Raw genomic sequence first — 17,002 nt, 5'->3', positions numbered from 1 at the left:
AGGTAGAGTGCTTTTGGGGGGGACCTGAACGGGCGCGAATAGCACCGCTCAGGTGTGGCGGCATGTGCCCAGGAACGAAGGCCCAGGGGTAACAAGGACTCGGAAGGAGACTTGGGCAACTTTGAAACTGGACACAAGGTGCCCAAAAGCATATGGCAGTGTATTGATTTTTGTTGTTATGTATTTTCTGTAAGAAAATAAAAATGCCTACGGCCTACAACTTTTCCATAAACATAATTGGTCTGTGATTTATTATTTAGGTAGGGATCTGGTAAGAAGAGCAAAGCGAGCCCACACTACTCAACCTATGCCCCAGGTCCCGGGCCGCATGAAATGCGGGCCGATGGAGGGCCTGGGAGTTTAGGCGCGGGGAGGGGGGAAACGGCACGAAAGCAGTAGGGAGGGGCGTCCGAATGGCGCCACAAGAAACAAAATCCCAGGAAAGGGCAGGAAACAGCACCTGGGGAAGGTGCAAAATATAACAGCAAGGGGCCGGGGGAAAACCCGGCCCCCAAGAAGGAACAAAAGGTCGGGGGGGTATAAGTAAGCCAGGAAAGGAGAAGCGGCACAAACCAGGTAAAGAGCTCACCTCTCTCGGGTAAGCTCTTAGTGCCTGGACAAGGGGAAGGAAAAACGTTTGCCACCCAACCCACCCTACAAGGATAACGGAAGAAGAAGGAAGCAGGCAGGAGCCGGAACGCTGAGTACTCTTTCGGTACTTGGTCCAAAGCAAGTCGTAGGCGGCATGTGCCCAGGAACGAAGGCCCAGGGGTAACAAGGACTCGGGAGGAGCCTTGGGCAACTTCGAAACTGGACACAAGGTGCCCAAAAGCATATGGCAGTGTATTGATTTTTGTTGTTATGTATTTTCTGTAAGAAAATAAAAATGCCTACGGCCTACAACTTTTCCATAAACATAATTAGTCTGTGATTTATTATTTAGGTAGGGATCTGGTAAGAAGAGCAAAGCGAGTCCACACTACTCAGCCTATCGTGCCCAGCTCCCCAGAGAGAGATGTAGCCACTGAGCATGCATCAAATACTTGATACCATGCAAAAAGGGGTTTGGCTCTGTCAACAGCAAACTTGATGACATTACTGCTAATGTGACTTCTTTACGCACACAGTAAGAGAAGGAAACACAAAGGATAACGGAGGCCGAGAACAGAATCAGCAAAGCAGAAGACATGACAACTCTACAGACCGCAGTGACATCCTTGACGAAAGACATGAACGTGCGACGGTCTGGAGTCGAGATCCCACAAGAACAATTTGCGTACTATTGAGATACCAGAGGATGAGCTTCCGGGCAACATGGAAATAGCGATGAAGGATCTGCTCAAGTCACTATTGGGTGAAGTGGGGCTATCCCCACGCTTCACGGTGGAAAGCACTCATTGGGCCCTCACAGCCCAGCTCAAGTATGGAGACTATCCTCGGCCCATCTTCGCCCATATTATGAACTGCAGAGACAGAGTCCAGAGCCTATGACGGGCCACAGAATTGAAAGAGCTCTAATATGAGCCACAGGTCATTCACATCTACCTAGATTTCACCATGGTGGTGCAGCAAGAGTGGCGTACATTTGCCGGTGTAAAGAGACTGTTGTGGGAACGGAACATCCCTTGCGCTATGCTTTTCCCGCAACGTCTTAAGTTTCAGCATAACAACAAGATGTATTTTTTCACGGGTCCGGCGGAGGCAATATCCTTTATATAAATGCATATCCAGATGTGTGATCCCTACCCTTGGGTCTCCTCTTGTATGTGAAATTCTACTTGCCTTATGTTGCATTTGGGTTGTGTGATTTGTGCTCATTGTAATGTTCCACAGATAGGCTTGGTGTCATAGCCATTGCCACTATACATTGCAAGTGAATCGTCTGCTCCAAGCGGCAACAGTTGAAACCCTTACGAGTGAAAATGTTCTGGTTGGCCTTGGTTGAGGTTGGGAAGGGGGCTGTCACTGCCAGAGTTCAGGGTACAGTGAGGCTGGGGGGCAGAGGTTGGTGGGGGCTAAGTTTGGCAATTTAAAATTACACTTGGTGACACTGTGGTGGGATGTGCCAAGTGTGTATCTGCCAAAGCAAAATGGGTTGATTTGCTTGTGTACCTATGACTGAGCAGAAGGCGATGACGCAGGAGATCACACTTCTTAGCTAGAATGTGAGAAGGTTTGGGTAATCCGATTAAAGGACACAATATTGTAGCCTAGGCTAATAGGAAGGGTTCACAGATTTTATTTTTACAAGAAATGCATGCGCTAGATCGACAAGCGTTTAGCTTGGGTCCGAACTTGGGTTGCCAACGTTACTGTACCAATTATTCCACAAATGCTAGGGGCACACTCATTATGATATATCGCTCGCTGCGTTTCAAGCATCTAGGCTGTATGTAGAGGGCTGGTACATGATGGTACACAGGATCCTGAACAAGAAAGAGATCCTCCTGTTCAATGTGTACAGGCCCAATGTAGCTCACCCTGGCCCTCATTACGACCCTGGCGGAAAGTAACTGACATGACCGCCATAGCGTAAATAGCGTTTCCGCCATTGCACGATGGAGCAAAGTGCGGCCAATTCCGACCCATCGGGCACGAGCACCACGCCATGGCGGAAGTGCAAAGTCCGCGATGGCGGAAATGTCCCCAAAACGGCCCATTCCGCCGTCGTACGGCGCCCTAGGTGCAATTCCGCCACCCATCTTAGCGGTCACCGTAATGAGCGGTCAGCGCAAATTACGGTGACCGTAAATATACGGAAACGGAAGTAAAAACATGGGGCCGGAACGGGAAACAGGACGCCGTACACCTATAAAATCAGAATCCCAACACAACCATAAAAAACCGACCCTGAGACACATCCCAACCCGTTAGCCACCCCATAATAAAAAAGAAAAATGGGAAAAGTTGCTAAAAAAGCGTGCGATCGCAAGCGGCAGGTCCACTTCTCCCATGAGGAACTCACCGTGCTCACAGAGACCCTCCAGGAGAACGCTGCCGTCGTCTTCTCGACGCAAATGACCAGGACGGCACTTGCGAACAAGAGGGACATATGGGCCCTGGTGGCACAGCGGGTAAGTGCGGTGGGGACCGCACCCCGCAACCCACAGCAATGCAGGAAGCGATGGGACGACTTGCAGATACGCGTCCGGAGCATACTTTCAGCCAACCGCAACATTGCCACAGCTACCGGGGGAGGATCTGATTCACCCATCAAGTTGACCCCCTGGGAAGAAATCTGTGCCTCCACCATTGGAATGGAGAGCATAGAGGGAGTCGGAGGGATGGAGAAAGGAGTGCAGACATCCGAAGAATCAGGTAGGTGGGCCAAATTAAACAACGCTAAATCCACAAAGTCCAATCATGTGAAGCACCATGTGTCGCCATAGTGCAATAGAAACACATGTCCAGGAGAACGTCCACATACATTGCCATGATAGCGCCCTGTAAAAGTCAGATTAAATACATAAATAAGTAAAAATCCTAAAAACACCCTCTGCATGTGCAGCATGCACACCCTAACTGCAGGCTGCAAAATAACTGCACCCTCAATCCACACGAAAATGAGACCTCCCCCAAGGCCCTGACCCAAATCACCCTCAGGTACCACCCCAATGCATGTGATACATTGCCATTCCAATTACAACAGACCCATAAATAACGCTTGCCCTCCTTTACTCCACCACAGGGTCCGAATCAAACGACGAGCTTCAGGGCACCCCTACCAGCACACCTGCAAAGAGGGCCAAGACCAACGGCCAAAGACCCTCCACCTCAGCTGCACGGATCAAGACACGTCAGCAGCATGAATCGAGTGGCAGCACACTGGAGGGGACATCAACAGGCACCCCAGCAGCCAGCATGTCTACAACAGCAGCACCACAGGTCCCCCCAATGGATGCCACAGAAGGCACTGCTTCTGGTGGCAGCAGCACCATAGGTGACACTGCTTTCATGCCAGCATGCTCCGACACAGAAAACGGTGCTGTAGATGTAGGATCCATCCATGACCTGTCCCAATCCCCCTGTATGTTTCATCCCGTACACCATGAGGACACCACGCAGGGGCACCCACAAGACGACGACTGGCCAACCCCCACAAGGCCTGTGGCAAGGCAACATGAGGTGATCAGCCCCTCTGTGACATCACCGCAAATGGGCATGGCCCAGCAGAGGCAACAGTCCCTCGAGCAGATGATAGTGCAACAGCAGCAACTGGCCACGCTCCTCAAGGAGCATGCTGATGAATGTGGGGGTTCTAAGGCAGCCATTGAAACATCTACTGAGACACTTAGGGCAGAAATGGAGCGAAGTACAGAGACACTAAAGGCACAAATTGAGGGAAGCACCGAGAGCCTGAGGGGACAAATGGAGAGAAGCACCGAGAGCCTGAGGGTGGAACTGCATGCGACTTCCAAAGATGTATGTGTTGAACTTGCCGCTGTGCGCCGTGTGCTCACTGAGCTCTCACAAACCCTTAGGGACATGCATGGACGTGAGCAGGCAGAGACATCATCCGTTGCAAGTTCCGTCCAGGGCAGCCCCCAACGCAGATCTGGGAGGAACCTGCGCTCCACAGGCAGGGGTGCCCCTGATACCCGGAGAGGGGGCTTGCAATAGCGTCTGACCAATGACAATGAGCATCTCTGGACACTGGTGTTCTGGGGGGAGGTAGGAGGGTGGAGGGGGTGTGTAGGGTTCTTCCGGGTGGCGGGTCGATTGGGTGTGTAATACCATTTCACATTTGCAATACATATATACACATTAATCCAATGAGATGTGTGGACATTGATCTTTGTGTACGAGGCCTTTCTTGGCGTACAGGCCACATTGTGCATGTTCCCGACACACACAGTGCCACAAGTCCCGTGCCCATGTAACAGCCACCAGGCGTGAGTACTAGAAGCATGCATCTATGATATTCTGACGAATCTCACGGGCCTCCTGTGCCTCGCGGACTCCTTGAGGTGCTGCCACATCCCCACCCTCATCATGACCATCTTCAGGTGCTTGCAGTTCTGCGTCAGGGGGCATGGCCACATTTCTACGTACGCACATGTTGTGTAGCATTACACATGCCATGACCATCTTTGCAACCTTCTCATGGCGGTACAGGAGTGCCCCGCCAGACCTGCTGAGGCAGCGGAAACGAGCCTTCAGTAGGCCGAATGCCTGTTCTATGACTACACGGGTACGTGAGTGGGCATGGTTGTAGTCCTCCTCATGCTGGTTCTGTGGGTTCCGGATTGGTGTAAGGAGCCATCTCTTCAGTGGATACCCGGCATCACCTGTATGTGGACAAAGAAGGATGTTTGTGGAATAACATTGCTACGTATGCATCCCCCCCCTTCCTGCCACGTCATTGACGCATCACCTACCCCACATTCACATGCATTAAATGAGACTCACCGAGTAGCCAGGATCGGTGCCCTGCGTGTCGCTCCATGTAGCGTGGTACTGTAGAGTTCCTCAAGACCATAGAGTCATGGGTTGATCCTGGAAATCGGGCACAACAATGTGTAAAGATCCTGTTGGAGTCACACACCATTTGTACATTGATAGAATGATATTGTTTCCGGTTGGGGTACTGGACCTCCATGGCATGTGGGACAACCAATTCCACATGGGTGCAGTCGATGGCACCAATGCAACCCGGTATGCCGCCAAGTGCATGGAATCCCACTTTTGCGTTTGTGAGCTCCTGCTCCGAGCGTGGTAAACAGATGTAGTCGTCTGCGTGCTTCAGGAGGGCATCAAGCACTTGGAATAGTGTCCGTGACAATAGTGGCTGTGAAATGCCATGCAACTGTCCGACTGTGTGCTGGTAGGTGCCTGTGGCCAGGAAGTGGAGTACAGACACCACCTTCAGTAGGGGTGGGATGGCGGTTGGGCTATCTATCATGCTGACAAGGTCAGCGTGTGTCATGTCGACAATGGCGGTTATAATGTCCCGGTCCAAACGGTAGAGGGTGTGGATCTGCTCAGCAGTGAGGTAGAACGGATTGGCACGGAGGTGTGGGATTGCGGGCTGCCTGCGTGGTGGTAGTGGCTGTGCTGGTGGGCCTTGCTGCCCCTGCCTTGCCCTCCTCCTCCTCCTCCTCCTGCGTCTCCTCTGTGCGGCCGGTTGTTGCAGTCGTTGTTGTTCGTCTTCTTCTTGAAGTTGGAGTACTTGCAGTGCTATCAGGTCCCCCAGGCCCAACATCGCTAGTCCTGTCGGTAGCATTTGGGAGTGGGTGTGGTTGTGGGAGGGGTTTGGGTATGCAATTTATGTGTTTTCAGGCTGTATAGCCTCCACCTGTGGTGATTCATTTCACCTGTGCCAGCTGCAATTACTTTTGGGCGAGCACGTCCCGCACACAACGCTGCTATTTGACGCATGGCATCTTGCAATTACAATCATATATGTGATCCCGATGGCAGTGAAATATTGGTTAATATGTTGATTCTGCTATGGTCCCATTGTTTCACATACTATTTTTGCAGTCGCGGACAAACTTGTGAAGGGTCAGTGGAATGTAGTACTCAATCAACGGTGGACCCTCATGCAGCACTGTACCGACGTTCACCGACGGGCGGGGAGTCCCATTAGTGATTGAAGCCAGTTGCCATTTTCACACACAGCCGCACTACATAGATGTATTTGTGAATCCAAGCGTTCACAGATGCCTTTTCGACGTGATGTTGCAAATGAGGAATTCGAAGGACATCGCTTTTGCTTTTCAACTAGCGGCGAGGAGACGCCCACAGGTCAGACTGGAAATGTAACGTTCTATTGTTGAATGTCCTTGGGACAGGGCCCATGACGAGAATGCAATGATTGATGTGAATTGAATGGGATGCGCAATAGCGTAGTGGACGATGAGGCAGGACGTCCCCAAATACATGTTACTTCACTACACTAGTGAACCGGGCAGGAGCACAGTGGATTTTGCAGACTGCATTCCGCACAGACTCAATGGAAATTTCAAATGTAATGTGAGTAAATATTCAGGCGTTTCTATTCCGGGATGAGGGAATGATGAATGGATGCATGGACAGATGATTTAATTGAGGGTTTGTCATGTGCATGGCTTTTTGATATCTATCCCCTTCCCCTGCGCTATGTGATGCAAAGCTGCCATAGTGGGTCCATCATCTGTCTGCCCTTGTTGAACCCTCCCTGTCTCGACGCGCCTTCAAACACTTGTGTCTGTGCACGTTACTAATCACATCTAATGGATTCTGTTTTGACAGACGCATGCACACATACACTCGTTAGTAATAGTGTATTGAGCTCGATTTATGTCGTTATGATTCGCAAGTGATTTTTTGGTGACATTAATCCTTTTGAGTGTGCTAGCATGCATAAGGTTGTATATTTAGTGTGTTGAATGAACTGAGTAATTCATATGAAGTTCGGATGCCCATGCTATTATTTTTTTCTTTTGGGTGACAGGTATCTCCTCCCCTTTTGCCGCTGCCATCTGTACGCCACTCCTGCAGATGGCTTTTACACTCGACACCTGCAGCTTCGAGTTAATCAGTGGCGCACCATTACGATCTTATGGGACGATCGCCAATGGGCCACATGCCCTTACGCAGTACTAGTGGCTAGGAGCAACATATGTACCTTTCAGCTGGACTAGTGCCTACTTCATGGGACTGCCCTGCGGTTCTAGGCGCTTCCGTGTTGCCTTTTTGGTCGTAAATGTAGGCCCTGTGTACCATGAAGGAACAGGGCGTCACACAAGTAGAAGCTGGTCATTCATTGCGGATGCAGCCCACAGTGATGGAAATCATTTGGGAGTTAGTTTGCGAATAGCTGTATGGCCTTGGTGATTTGGATGTGCATTAAAATTATGTTCAGATATTGACCGTGTGGCCTTATTCTTTACTAGTGATGTTGCATATTCCGATTTGTGGCGCGATGTATTGTGAGATAATCTGCATTGGGTTCCGGCTTCTGAGTGGAGTTGTGTGGTACTGTACTGGCCGCGTTTGCCTACGAGGAGTTGTGCAATGTGGGCAGGGAGTGGAGTACAGGCACTAAGTAGGGCCATGTACGGTTGGTTCGCGATGCCGTAATTCTCACCATGGCGGAAAGGTACTTTCCGCCATGCTTGATGGCGTTGAGTACATGTCCGCTAGGGTCAGAATTCGCGTACCGTTGCGCCATGGCGGAAATTACGGTTTTGCAAGGCGCGCGTGCGCGTGCTTGGTGCAGTTAGCGTTGGCGTTCACTACGGTGTCGCTAATGGCATCGTACTTTACGGTGACGGGTCATGATCGCAACGAGCGGTATTCGATGGCGGTATTTAATTTCCGCCTTCGTTTTTGGAATTCCGCCAGGGTCGTAATGAGGCCCCCTGACTTTTATGACAGGGTGTTTTCAATGTGCGCACTATACCCGATCGGAGAGATTGTGTTAGGGGGTGGCTTAAATATCATATTAGACACGGCGCTGGACTGATCCGGCACTGCGCCTCGATCACTGACCAGAGAGGTGCAAGAAATATTGCGTAATATGCGATCAATGGGCCTACTGGATGTCTGGCAGACACTGCATGGTGGGGATAGGGGGTATTTGTTTTACTCCTCGGTGCACGACATGCACTCGCGTATTGACACATGGCTGGTTTTGGCTCCACTGCTTAACATGGTGGTGCAGTGGTCCATGCTGCCCTGCACCCTCTCAGACCACTCACTGGTGCTCCCGTCACTGAGATTGTCGGCAGACGGGATGCCCCGCCTGCCCTGGCAATTTAAACGGGCTGCGATTTTAGATACTGCATTTTCTCTGAACTTGCGTGACCAAGTGACTTCTTTCTTTGACAATAGTGCAGGTTCTGTTTCAACTGTGGCGACTCTCTGGAAGGCATTTAAGGTGTTTGTGAGGGGGGTCTCCATGTCAGCTGAATTTGTGGTCATTAAATGCCTGAGAAGGGATTTAGCTGCGCAAGAAGCGGAGCGGAAGACTTTGTAGCAGCAGTGTGAACAGTCCTCATCTCTGAGCCTCCACCTCAAGATCAAAACTTCCTTGGAAGCATATAGGGACATGGCACAGAGGGAGCTGAAATGTTCGGACAGGCTGTTTATGGCTAGGAAAATGGGGAGCCAGACAGACCGTGCTGGACGCTGGCACGCTCGATCAGGTCCACGTCTGGTAGTACACATACACCTTATATAAGGAAGGATGGTGGCTTGACAGTTTTATTTATTTATTTATTGGGTATTTATAATGCGCCTATACACAAAGTGTTTGGAGACGCAACAAGACAAGAGAGTGGGGGAACATGGAGAATAAAACAAAAACGATCCTACTAGGCCTTGTGACATTCGGAGCATGCAAGTAAAGTAACAAGATGTGCAGGGGAGAGGTGCGGGCGGGGTGCCAGTAAGGGCAGAAGGGCACATGAGAAAAGAGAGTGCTGGGGGAGGCCAGGTGGACTTAGCCAGGGGAAAGCAGAGAGTGTAAGGGAAGGAAGGTCCAACAGCTACGTGCAAGGTAAGGGGCTGGAAGGGCTACAAGAGTGCAGGCCCTGCCAGACTAGTGCAGTGGAGGGCCTGGAAGGGCAAGAGCAGGATCAGGGTAGACCAAGTGCAGGGGTAGACTGGACTAAGGGGCCTGGAGCCCTGTAAGACTCTGAAAGAAGCAGACAGCCAGTCATGGGTAGAAGGGGACATTAGCTGGAGAGGCATCGAGGGAAAGAAGAAGAGAAAGGGAAGGTCTTGAGAAGCTTCCGGAACTTAAGGAGATCTGGTTCAAGTCTGAAAAGCTCAGGTAGGCCATTCCAGAGGGAGGCACCTGTGGAGGAAAGAGATCTACCCCCCATTCTCTGCTAGGTGAAGCACCTGATCTGCTGAGAGGTGGAGCTAGAAGACCAAAGGGCTCTAGCAGGGAGGTATTTATGGAGAGAAAGTTGGATGTTGCGGGGTCACTGGCCCCAGAAAGCCTTGTGGATGATGCAGAGGGTCTTGAACTTGATCCTCGCAGCAACCGGGAGACAGTGGCGAGATTTCAGGGCTGGAGAGATGAGGTCCCTGGGCTTGAGGCCAAGGATAAGTCTTGCAGTCCTGTTCTGGATTAGTTGAAGGGGGCGAAGGGAGGAATTAGGCAGATTGAGGAAGAGGATGTTGCAGTAGTCCAGCCTGGAAATAACCAGAGTTCTGGAGACATTGAGTTTCTGGTGGGGGGGAGGAAAGGGAGAATGCCTCTGAGGAAGTGCAGCTGAACGTGGGCCTTCACCCTGACACATATATTAATATGATTTTTTATTACTTCTACTGGGCCCTTTACCAACCTAAGGGGAGTGCTTCCCGGAGCAAAACTGAGCAGTATGCAAATGGGATAGCAACTACTCTACTTTCCAGGGAAACGCGTGATGCTCTTGAAGTGCCTTTGTCGCATGAAGAGATTTGGGCAGCTATAGCAGATTTTCAGAGTGGCCTCCTGTTCCTGCATTTTTTGCACCTTTGGGAGTTGGCACTTGTAGGTGGGATGCTGCCCGACGCGGTGCGGCACAAAGCCATTATAATTCTAAGTTCTGGCGATGAGACTCCCCCCCCCTTTATGCCACATATGGTTCCTCCCAATCAATCAGGATTCATACCTGCACTGAACCTGCAACGACTTTACAATATTATTGGCCAAAGACCTTCAGAAATGCAGGCAGTAACAGTCTCTTTGGACATGCAAAAAGCATTTGACACTGTGTTGTAGCCATTCTTGCTCCAGGTGCTGCCCAATTATGGGTTCAGGCTGGGGTTCACCTTCTGGGTGCGGCTACTCTAGAGATCCGGAGAAGGGACCTGACTGGAGTAATTGACACAGTGGTGTGGTTTGGTGCACACTCAGGCTTACACTTGGACAGCAATAAATCAGAAGTATTCCCGCTGACTGCTAGCACAACGGAACCCACTCACATGATGGGGCAAAAATGGGTGGCACAGACTATACGATATATGGGTATTGCAATAGCGTGAATGCCTGGCCTCACTATAGAGCTGAATCACGGGTTAATTACGGAGTGTACTTGGGAGACATGAAAGCTAAACTACAAACATCCATAGCAATGTCACTGACAGGGTGGCTGTCCCTAATCAAAATGGTGGTAGTGCCCAAATAGCTATACATGTTCCACAACATACCTCTCTTGCTCGGCCGCGTGATGTCACTGCGGCATGCACTTCTCTGATTTAGGTGGGGAGTGCAGCCCGACTCAAGTGGTCACACCTGACTAGGGCATTTGAGGAAGGCGGTTTTAATGCCCCTAACTTCAAACTACACGATATCTCCGCCCAGATGCAGCAGGCTACCTTTTGGTCAATGCATGCCACTACTCCCCCGCCTGTATGCCTAGCGATGGTGCGCGTTAGCCCTGCCCCGTTAGCATCACTTTTGGCAGGTGGGAATTACCGAACCGAACACCCATTGGACCCCATAGAGGCAACCTGGAGGGTGAATGTTACATTCGTGCAGTCTTCTTCATATGACACGTTCCTTCCCCATACCACTGATAGAGGTATTGAACAGGCCTGGAGTGCAGTGGGAATCCTCGCAGTTGCCGATTCATATGCAGAAGGTAGTTTTGTAGGGTGGGATGACTTGAAAAGAGCTGTGGGTAATGGGCCACTGCAAGCACTGTATTACTTGCCTATGCGAGCTGCATTTAAGGCCCGTTGACCTACATTTCCGGTTGAGCACCTGGCACATGCTTGTCTGTCATATATTCTACAAAGGTCCAGTGTTAAAAAGAGCATTTTCATGTTGTACAAACTTGTGCGATCTATGGGCAAACACACACAGAACGATTTGCTTCAAGTGGAGTGATGACCTCCAGATTAAGTTCGCCGGCACACAGTGGAGGGCGATATGTTCCTTGTCGAAAGCGGTGTTTTTGAATATAAAATATAGGCGTATCCATTTTAAAATTCGGAACAGGCTGCATTATCCCCCGTCAAGGCTAAACTTGTTTCAAGCAGACAGGCTGAGGGTGTGCCTCAGTTGTAAATGGACTTTGCTCCACATGTTATGGTTCTGCCCTAAACTGTATGACTATTGGGATGCAGTCAAAACAGCACTAACTGACATATTGGGGAAACAGGTGACCCTAACGGCCTGTGAATGTATGCAGGGTTACACGAGGAAATTGGCAGTAGTTAAGCGCATATTCTTGAACCTGGGGTTAATGTTGACCAAGAGGGCTATGCTGATTAGATGGACTCACAATCAGCCTCCCACGAGTGAGATGTGGCTGAGAGATGACTCCTGGGCCAATGACATGGATGAACTATACATTACCCTGTTAGCAAACATCAGTCGCCCTAAGGACATTTGATCTGGCTTTCAAGTGTATTTGGCCAGGGCGAGTTCCCTGTCATGATCTTACCTACCCTCCCCCTGCAGTAGTAATGCAAGTGTACCATTCTGCGCTGTGTAACCGTGTTGTGCTTATGCCATGCTCTATTGATCAATACCTGTATGTGATGTTTCACCTATACCAATTGGTAATAAATAAATGGTTACAAAAGAAATGTCATCCTCCACTCATATGTGCTGATATCTATATGGGCACTGGAGGCAGATGATATGACAGGTTATTTATAACACGTTTAATACCCAGAGGCTACTAAGCGCAGACCCGGGGATGGAATCTGTGTTGCTCCATGTTGTCTTGCTTCCAAGGCGAGCACGTTGCCCCTGAGCTATCCTCCCGAGACGATGTCTAACTTAGTCAGCTTCTCACATGGGCCCTTGTAATATTCTTGCTTGTATGAGATCCATGGATCCTTTCAATCCCAACCTTTCCTTCCTTTGAATTGTCGCCATCCCTTCCTACGTGGTGCTAAATCTTCTGCAAAAATGAAGTGTAGTTGTTTTGCTCCACATTTTAGCTTTTGTTATTCAGGCCTCTGCTTCAGTTGCCTATTATTAGCTTGATAGAGGTGGATTGTCTTTGCGTGCACAGTTACATACTCACGCAGCAGGAGTGTGTATGTGCCTACTATTCTTTCCGAACGCTAGGAACTGGATGTGCCACCTCCTTACACCACATCCTGTAGAATTCCTCATGCTTCCGGTGCTTCCCTTTCTTTCATACAATGATCCCAGAATCTCCTCATACAGAAATTGCAATGTGTGCTAGCTATTTGCTCACCTTTTGTGCTTGTTTTGTGAAGTTTGTAACTGTGTATACAAACAAACACACGCAATGTCGTCTCCACACTAAAGGAAAATTGATCCTCCCCGGGCCCTCTGTAGTGATACACAAAATTGCAACTTTGCCAATCAGGGCTTTAGATGACAGCATTAGCCGCTGAAAGCCAATAGTGTATTCAAAGTATGTGCCAAAAATGCTGACAGTAGTCTGTTGTAGCACTTCCATTATGCAGTAGTGAGCTACAAGGAATATGCAGGCCTAGTAGGAGTGATAGGTCACATTATGCAGGCAGGGCGAGGGCCCCGAGCTCTGTAGCTAATAGACAATATTGGAGTGTTTGGAACATTATGGCACCTATATAGCGCTTAGATAGCCAGTCTTAAGCGCTATGAACACTAAACTATGAGTGCATGCCTTTTAGAGCTTGCTCTAATAGAGTTAATACATCTCGGCTTCCCTTAGAATATTCTGCCTCTCTAACGGTAGCCCTGTAAACTAATCTCCCTTTCTCTGGGAAGGCACTGATAAGACATTCCTGAGCTTTCGCGCAGATGGGCTCCAGGGAGGGGCTCAGAAGAAGGAGCACAGTGGAAATTAACAGAGTTGGGTTTTTTCCATGAGCCAGCCTATATTTTGCACAGGGAAAGTTCTGGAACTGTGCGTCATGGACGGACAGCACGAGATTATAAAATATGCATGCTCACATGACTCAGGTGGGAGATCGTCCTGTGGAATTGGTTCGAGCAAGATCAAGTGCCCGGAATTGGAGCTCTGACGGCACCCAGCAGCGCTGTCCTCTGAGCGGGGCTTGTTACAGCTAGCTTATGAGGGCCAGGGTCTCCCAGTGCTGATTGAAGGGGCGTAAGACTGTGTTTCTCTATGTTTCTCTATGTTTTTCTAAGTTCTATGTTTCTCTATATTTTGCATTTCTCTAAGTTTTGTGCTTTGTAATCTTCTCTAACTTGAATCCCAATATGTATATGAAATTCACTGTTTAGAATAAATACTAAAACTTATTGAAGGTGTCATTTGTCACTAGCATGAGTTCACTGCTCAGCACAATAGAACCTGTATTTTGGGCTGAATTGGGTATTTTTTGCTCTCAAAGGGCTGGCCCCGAGGAAGATTTTGCCCATATCAAGACACCCTCTCGCCCTGGCTTACAGCAATGCATCGATGAATAATGTTAATAGCTGCAACAAAGTAGAGAACGAGAAAGGTTTTGGGGTTACCTAGACTTCAGGGGCTCCACACAGAAGGCTTTCGTCTATATTCCAGACTCCGCATCAGGGGAATTTAGTACCTATGGATGGCACGGCCACCGGGGAGCTTTGAGCTCGCCAATTGATTTTTAACGGTGAAATCCTCCCAAGGGATGCATGGAGTCTGACCTACTGCCAATCGCGTCCCCGCTCTGTCTTCTTAATGCTGCTTGGAGGCCTTGTTTGAACTCCCTTTTCCCCATAGGCCCATCAGTTAACCATAAATCCTCCGCAGCCAATTTGCCTATTTCTTTTTCAAGATACATATACCTCCTGCCTGCAAGTGGGCATTTCGCCGTTGAGCTAAAAACATCAAGAACTGCCTCCTGTACCAGGGAGTCTAAAATGGTGGCTACTGCCCGCGAGTGGATCCCAGAGCCTCGCAGTGCAGAGAATTTGTTTCAGCAAAAGTGATTTCCATGGCACTCTATAAATGGGCATCGGCTAAACAAGTGTCACCAGCATTGCCACAAAAGTGCTAAGACATCGAATCAGAAGCTCCCTTTTGCCACTGAGGACTGCATCTGTCGACACTATTAACTGAAAGAGCACAGACTTGCAAATGATGCCTGCAAAATGCTGCTTTCCCTCGTTGGTCGTTAGTAGAAAAACATAACAGGTGTATATTTCAGGGCGAACATTCACCCCAGGGGCTATCCTGCCGCTAAACACACCTGATGGACCTGGCTGGCAGAGGAAGAGTTGTGGAGATGGTGAGCTGAAACCAATGATAATAAAATGGCCATAGTGGGTGGAGGGGTGACAAGCCTTCTGGCACCACCTTTGAAGTAGGCAATGTCATGGGAAATGTTGTGATGGGAAGTGACATCACACACAATGACACCATAGGAAATTAGTAACACATTGGGTAGGCCTCATTTTCTACTCTCTACATTCCCCAAATCTAAAAAGTGATGGATGTTGGATATTGAATTAATCATATCCACTGCCATTGCTCTGGGCCATCTTCCATACCACCATGTTTAGCACATCTCTGCCATTACAGAAGGGGATCAGCCTTATGCAAACCAGTCTTGACCCTGCCACCAATGACAGCAGTTCATCCTGAACTGCTGGGCCAAGTATACCCCTGCAAAGGAACACATGCAACCTCAGACATGGGAAGGGGGCAGAACAGCTGCTTTCAGGCTTATATCCCGGGGCCGCTTCCACCTGGCCCCTTGCAAGAACACATGGGAGCAGGAGGTCCATAGGGTGGGCTGGGACTGCTCTCCAGTGATCCTTTGCGGTATGGAAGCGATTGCCCAGCCAGCTGTTAGAGTCAACAGAGCCCAGAGTGGACCGTGTGCAAAATGGATGCAGTGCAAGTGTTGAGTGTTTAGGAGCAAAGTGCCAGTACACCACAGAGTGCAGCCATTTCAATGGATGAATCCCCAGCTCCACAGCATTGCTCACTATGTAGCTACTGTCCCGCGTCGTTCTAAATGAATGCAATCTATGCACAGAAACAGTGGTGACCACCTTCATTCTCTGACCCTCGCATACAAGGCACAGGCATTCCCTTCTGAATGTTGAGCCTGAACCCCGCTCTGGCAGTGAAGGGTGTCTCATGAAGCTGAAACCCCAAATAAGATGGACCGTAATTCTAGCGACTGGATGGCCAACAGGGTAAAGAACTGCTATTTGTAATGTTATTACAATAAAGCAACACTGAGACACCCACTTCAGCAGCACTATTTTGTGTGGGTGGGTAGCTTATGTAAGGAGGCACATTGGGTGGAGGCACTAACAAATGCGCTTGACTAGTGGCGTGTTCCTGAGGTAGGTATGCAATGAATTAATTAATGAATTAATCTTTCATTACGTGCTTCATACCAGTCTCTAAGCTTCGGAACCGGGATTCGAATCCGTGTTGCGATGCACGCATTGCACCTGAGCTATCCTCCCGGCCCGCAGTTGCGTCACGTGCTCCGCTCCTGGGGTGCCTGGCAGGTAAGTGTCATGCAGTGGGATGTTCGAGTATGTGGTGCCACTACTGTACTCAAACACATATACATACCTATCCCAAAGCTAAGCAAACAATGAGAGGCAGCATAAACACCTCGCCACAAGCACAGAAGATCCTCATTGCACCTGAGGCCGCGATTCTGATCGAGGCGCCGTGAGCATGGTAAAGAGTGTGCTTCACTGCACCTTATCCTGATGCCTAGGCACCACACTTATTCTGAAGTGGGCCTGCCGTCTGCACCACGCTTATTCTGAAGTGGGCCTGGCCATCTGCGCAGTGCACAACAGTGTCCATTCCAAGCCAGGAGGTAATTAGATGTAGGACAGTGCTCCAATGATGGGCAATCATCTTACCTTTGTGAAGAAGGCAAATCATCATCCACATGTGTTCAGCGTGTTGCGGACCTTACATTATAGTGTACACCTGGTCCACCTGGTACGACACATCCCCCAGACTGAAAATAATATGTTCAAGAAGGTTAGAAACACGTGGCAGAGCTTGGAGCTGGACAGGATGGCCAATGCACGCTTTTGGGAGTGCCCACTAGTTAGTCAATGTTGCCTGGTAATTTCCCCGGGTGTTGGCAAGCTAATGGCACCCAGTGTACCAAGACACTACTGGCCTACCCCTAA

This window comes from Ambystoma mexicanum, chromosome 6p, assembly GCF_040938575.1.
Source record: "Ambystoma mexicanum isolate Mex_15411 chromosome 6p, UKY_AmexF1_1, whole genome shotgun sequence".
NCBI lineage: Eukaryota > Metazoa > Chordata > Amphibia > Caudata > Ambystomatidae > Ambystoma > Ambystoma mexicanum.
Note: the sequence above shows the minus strand (reverse complement) of the source record.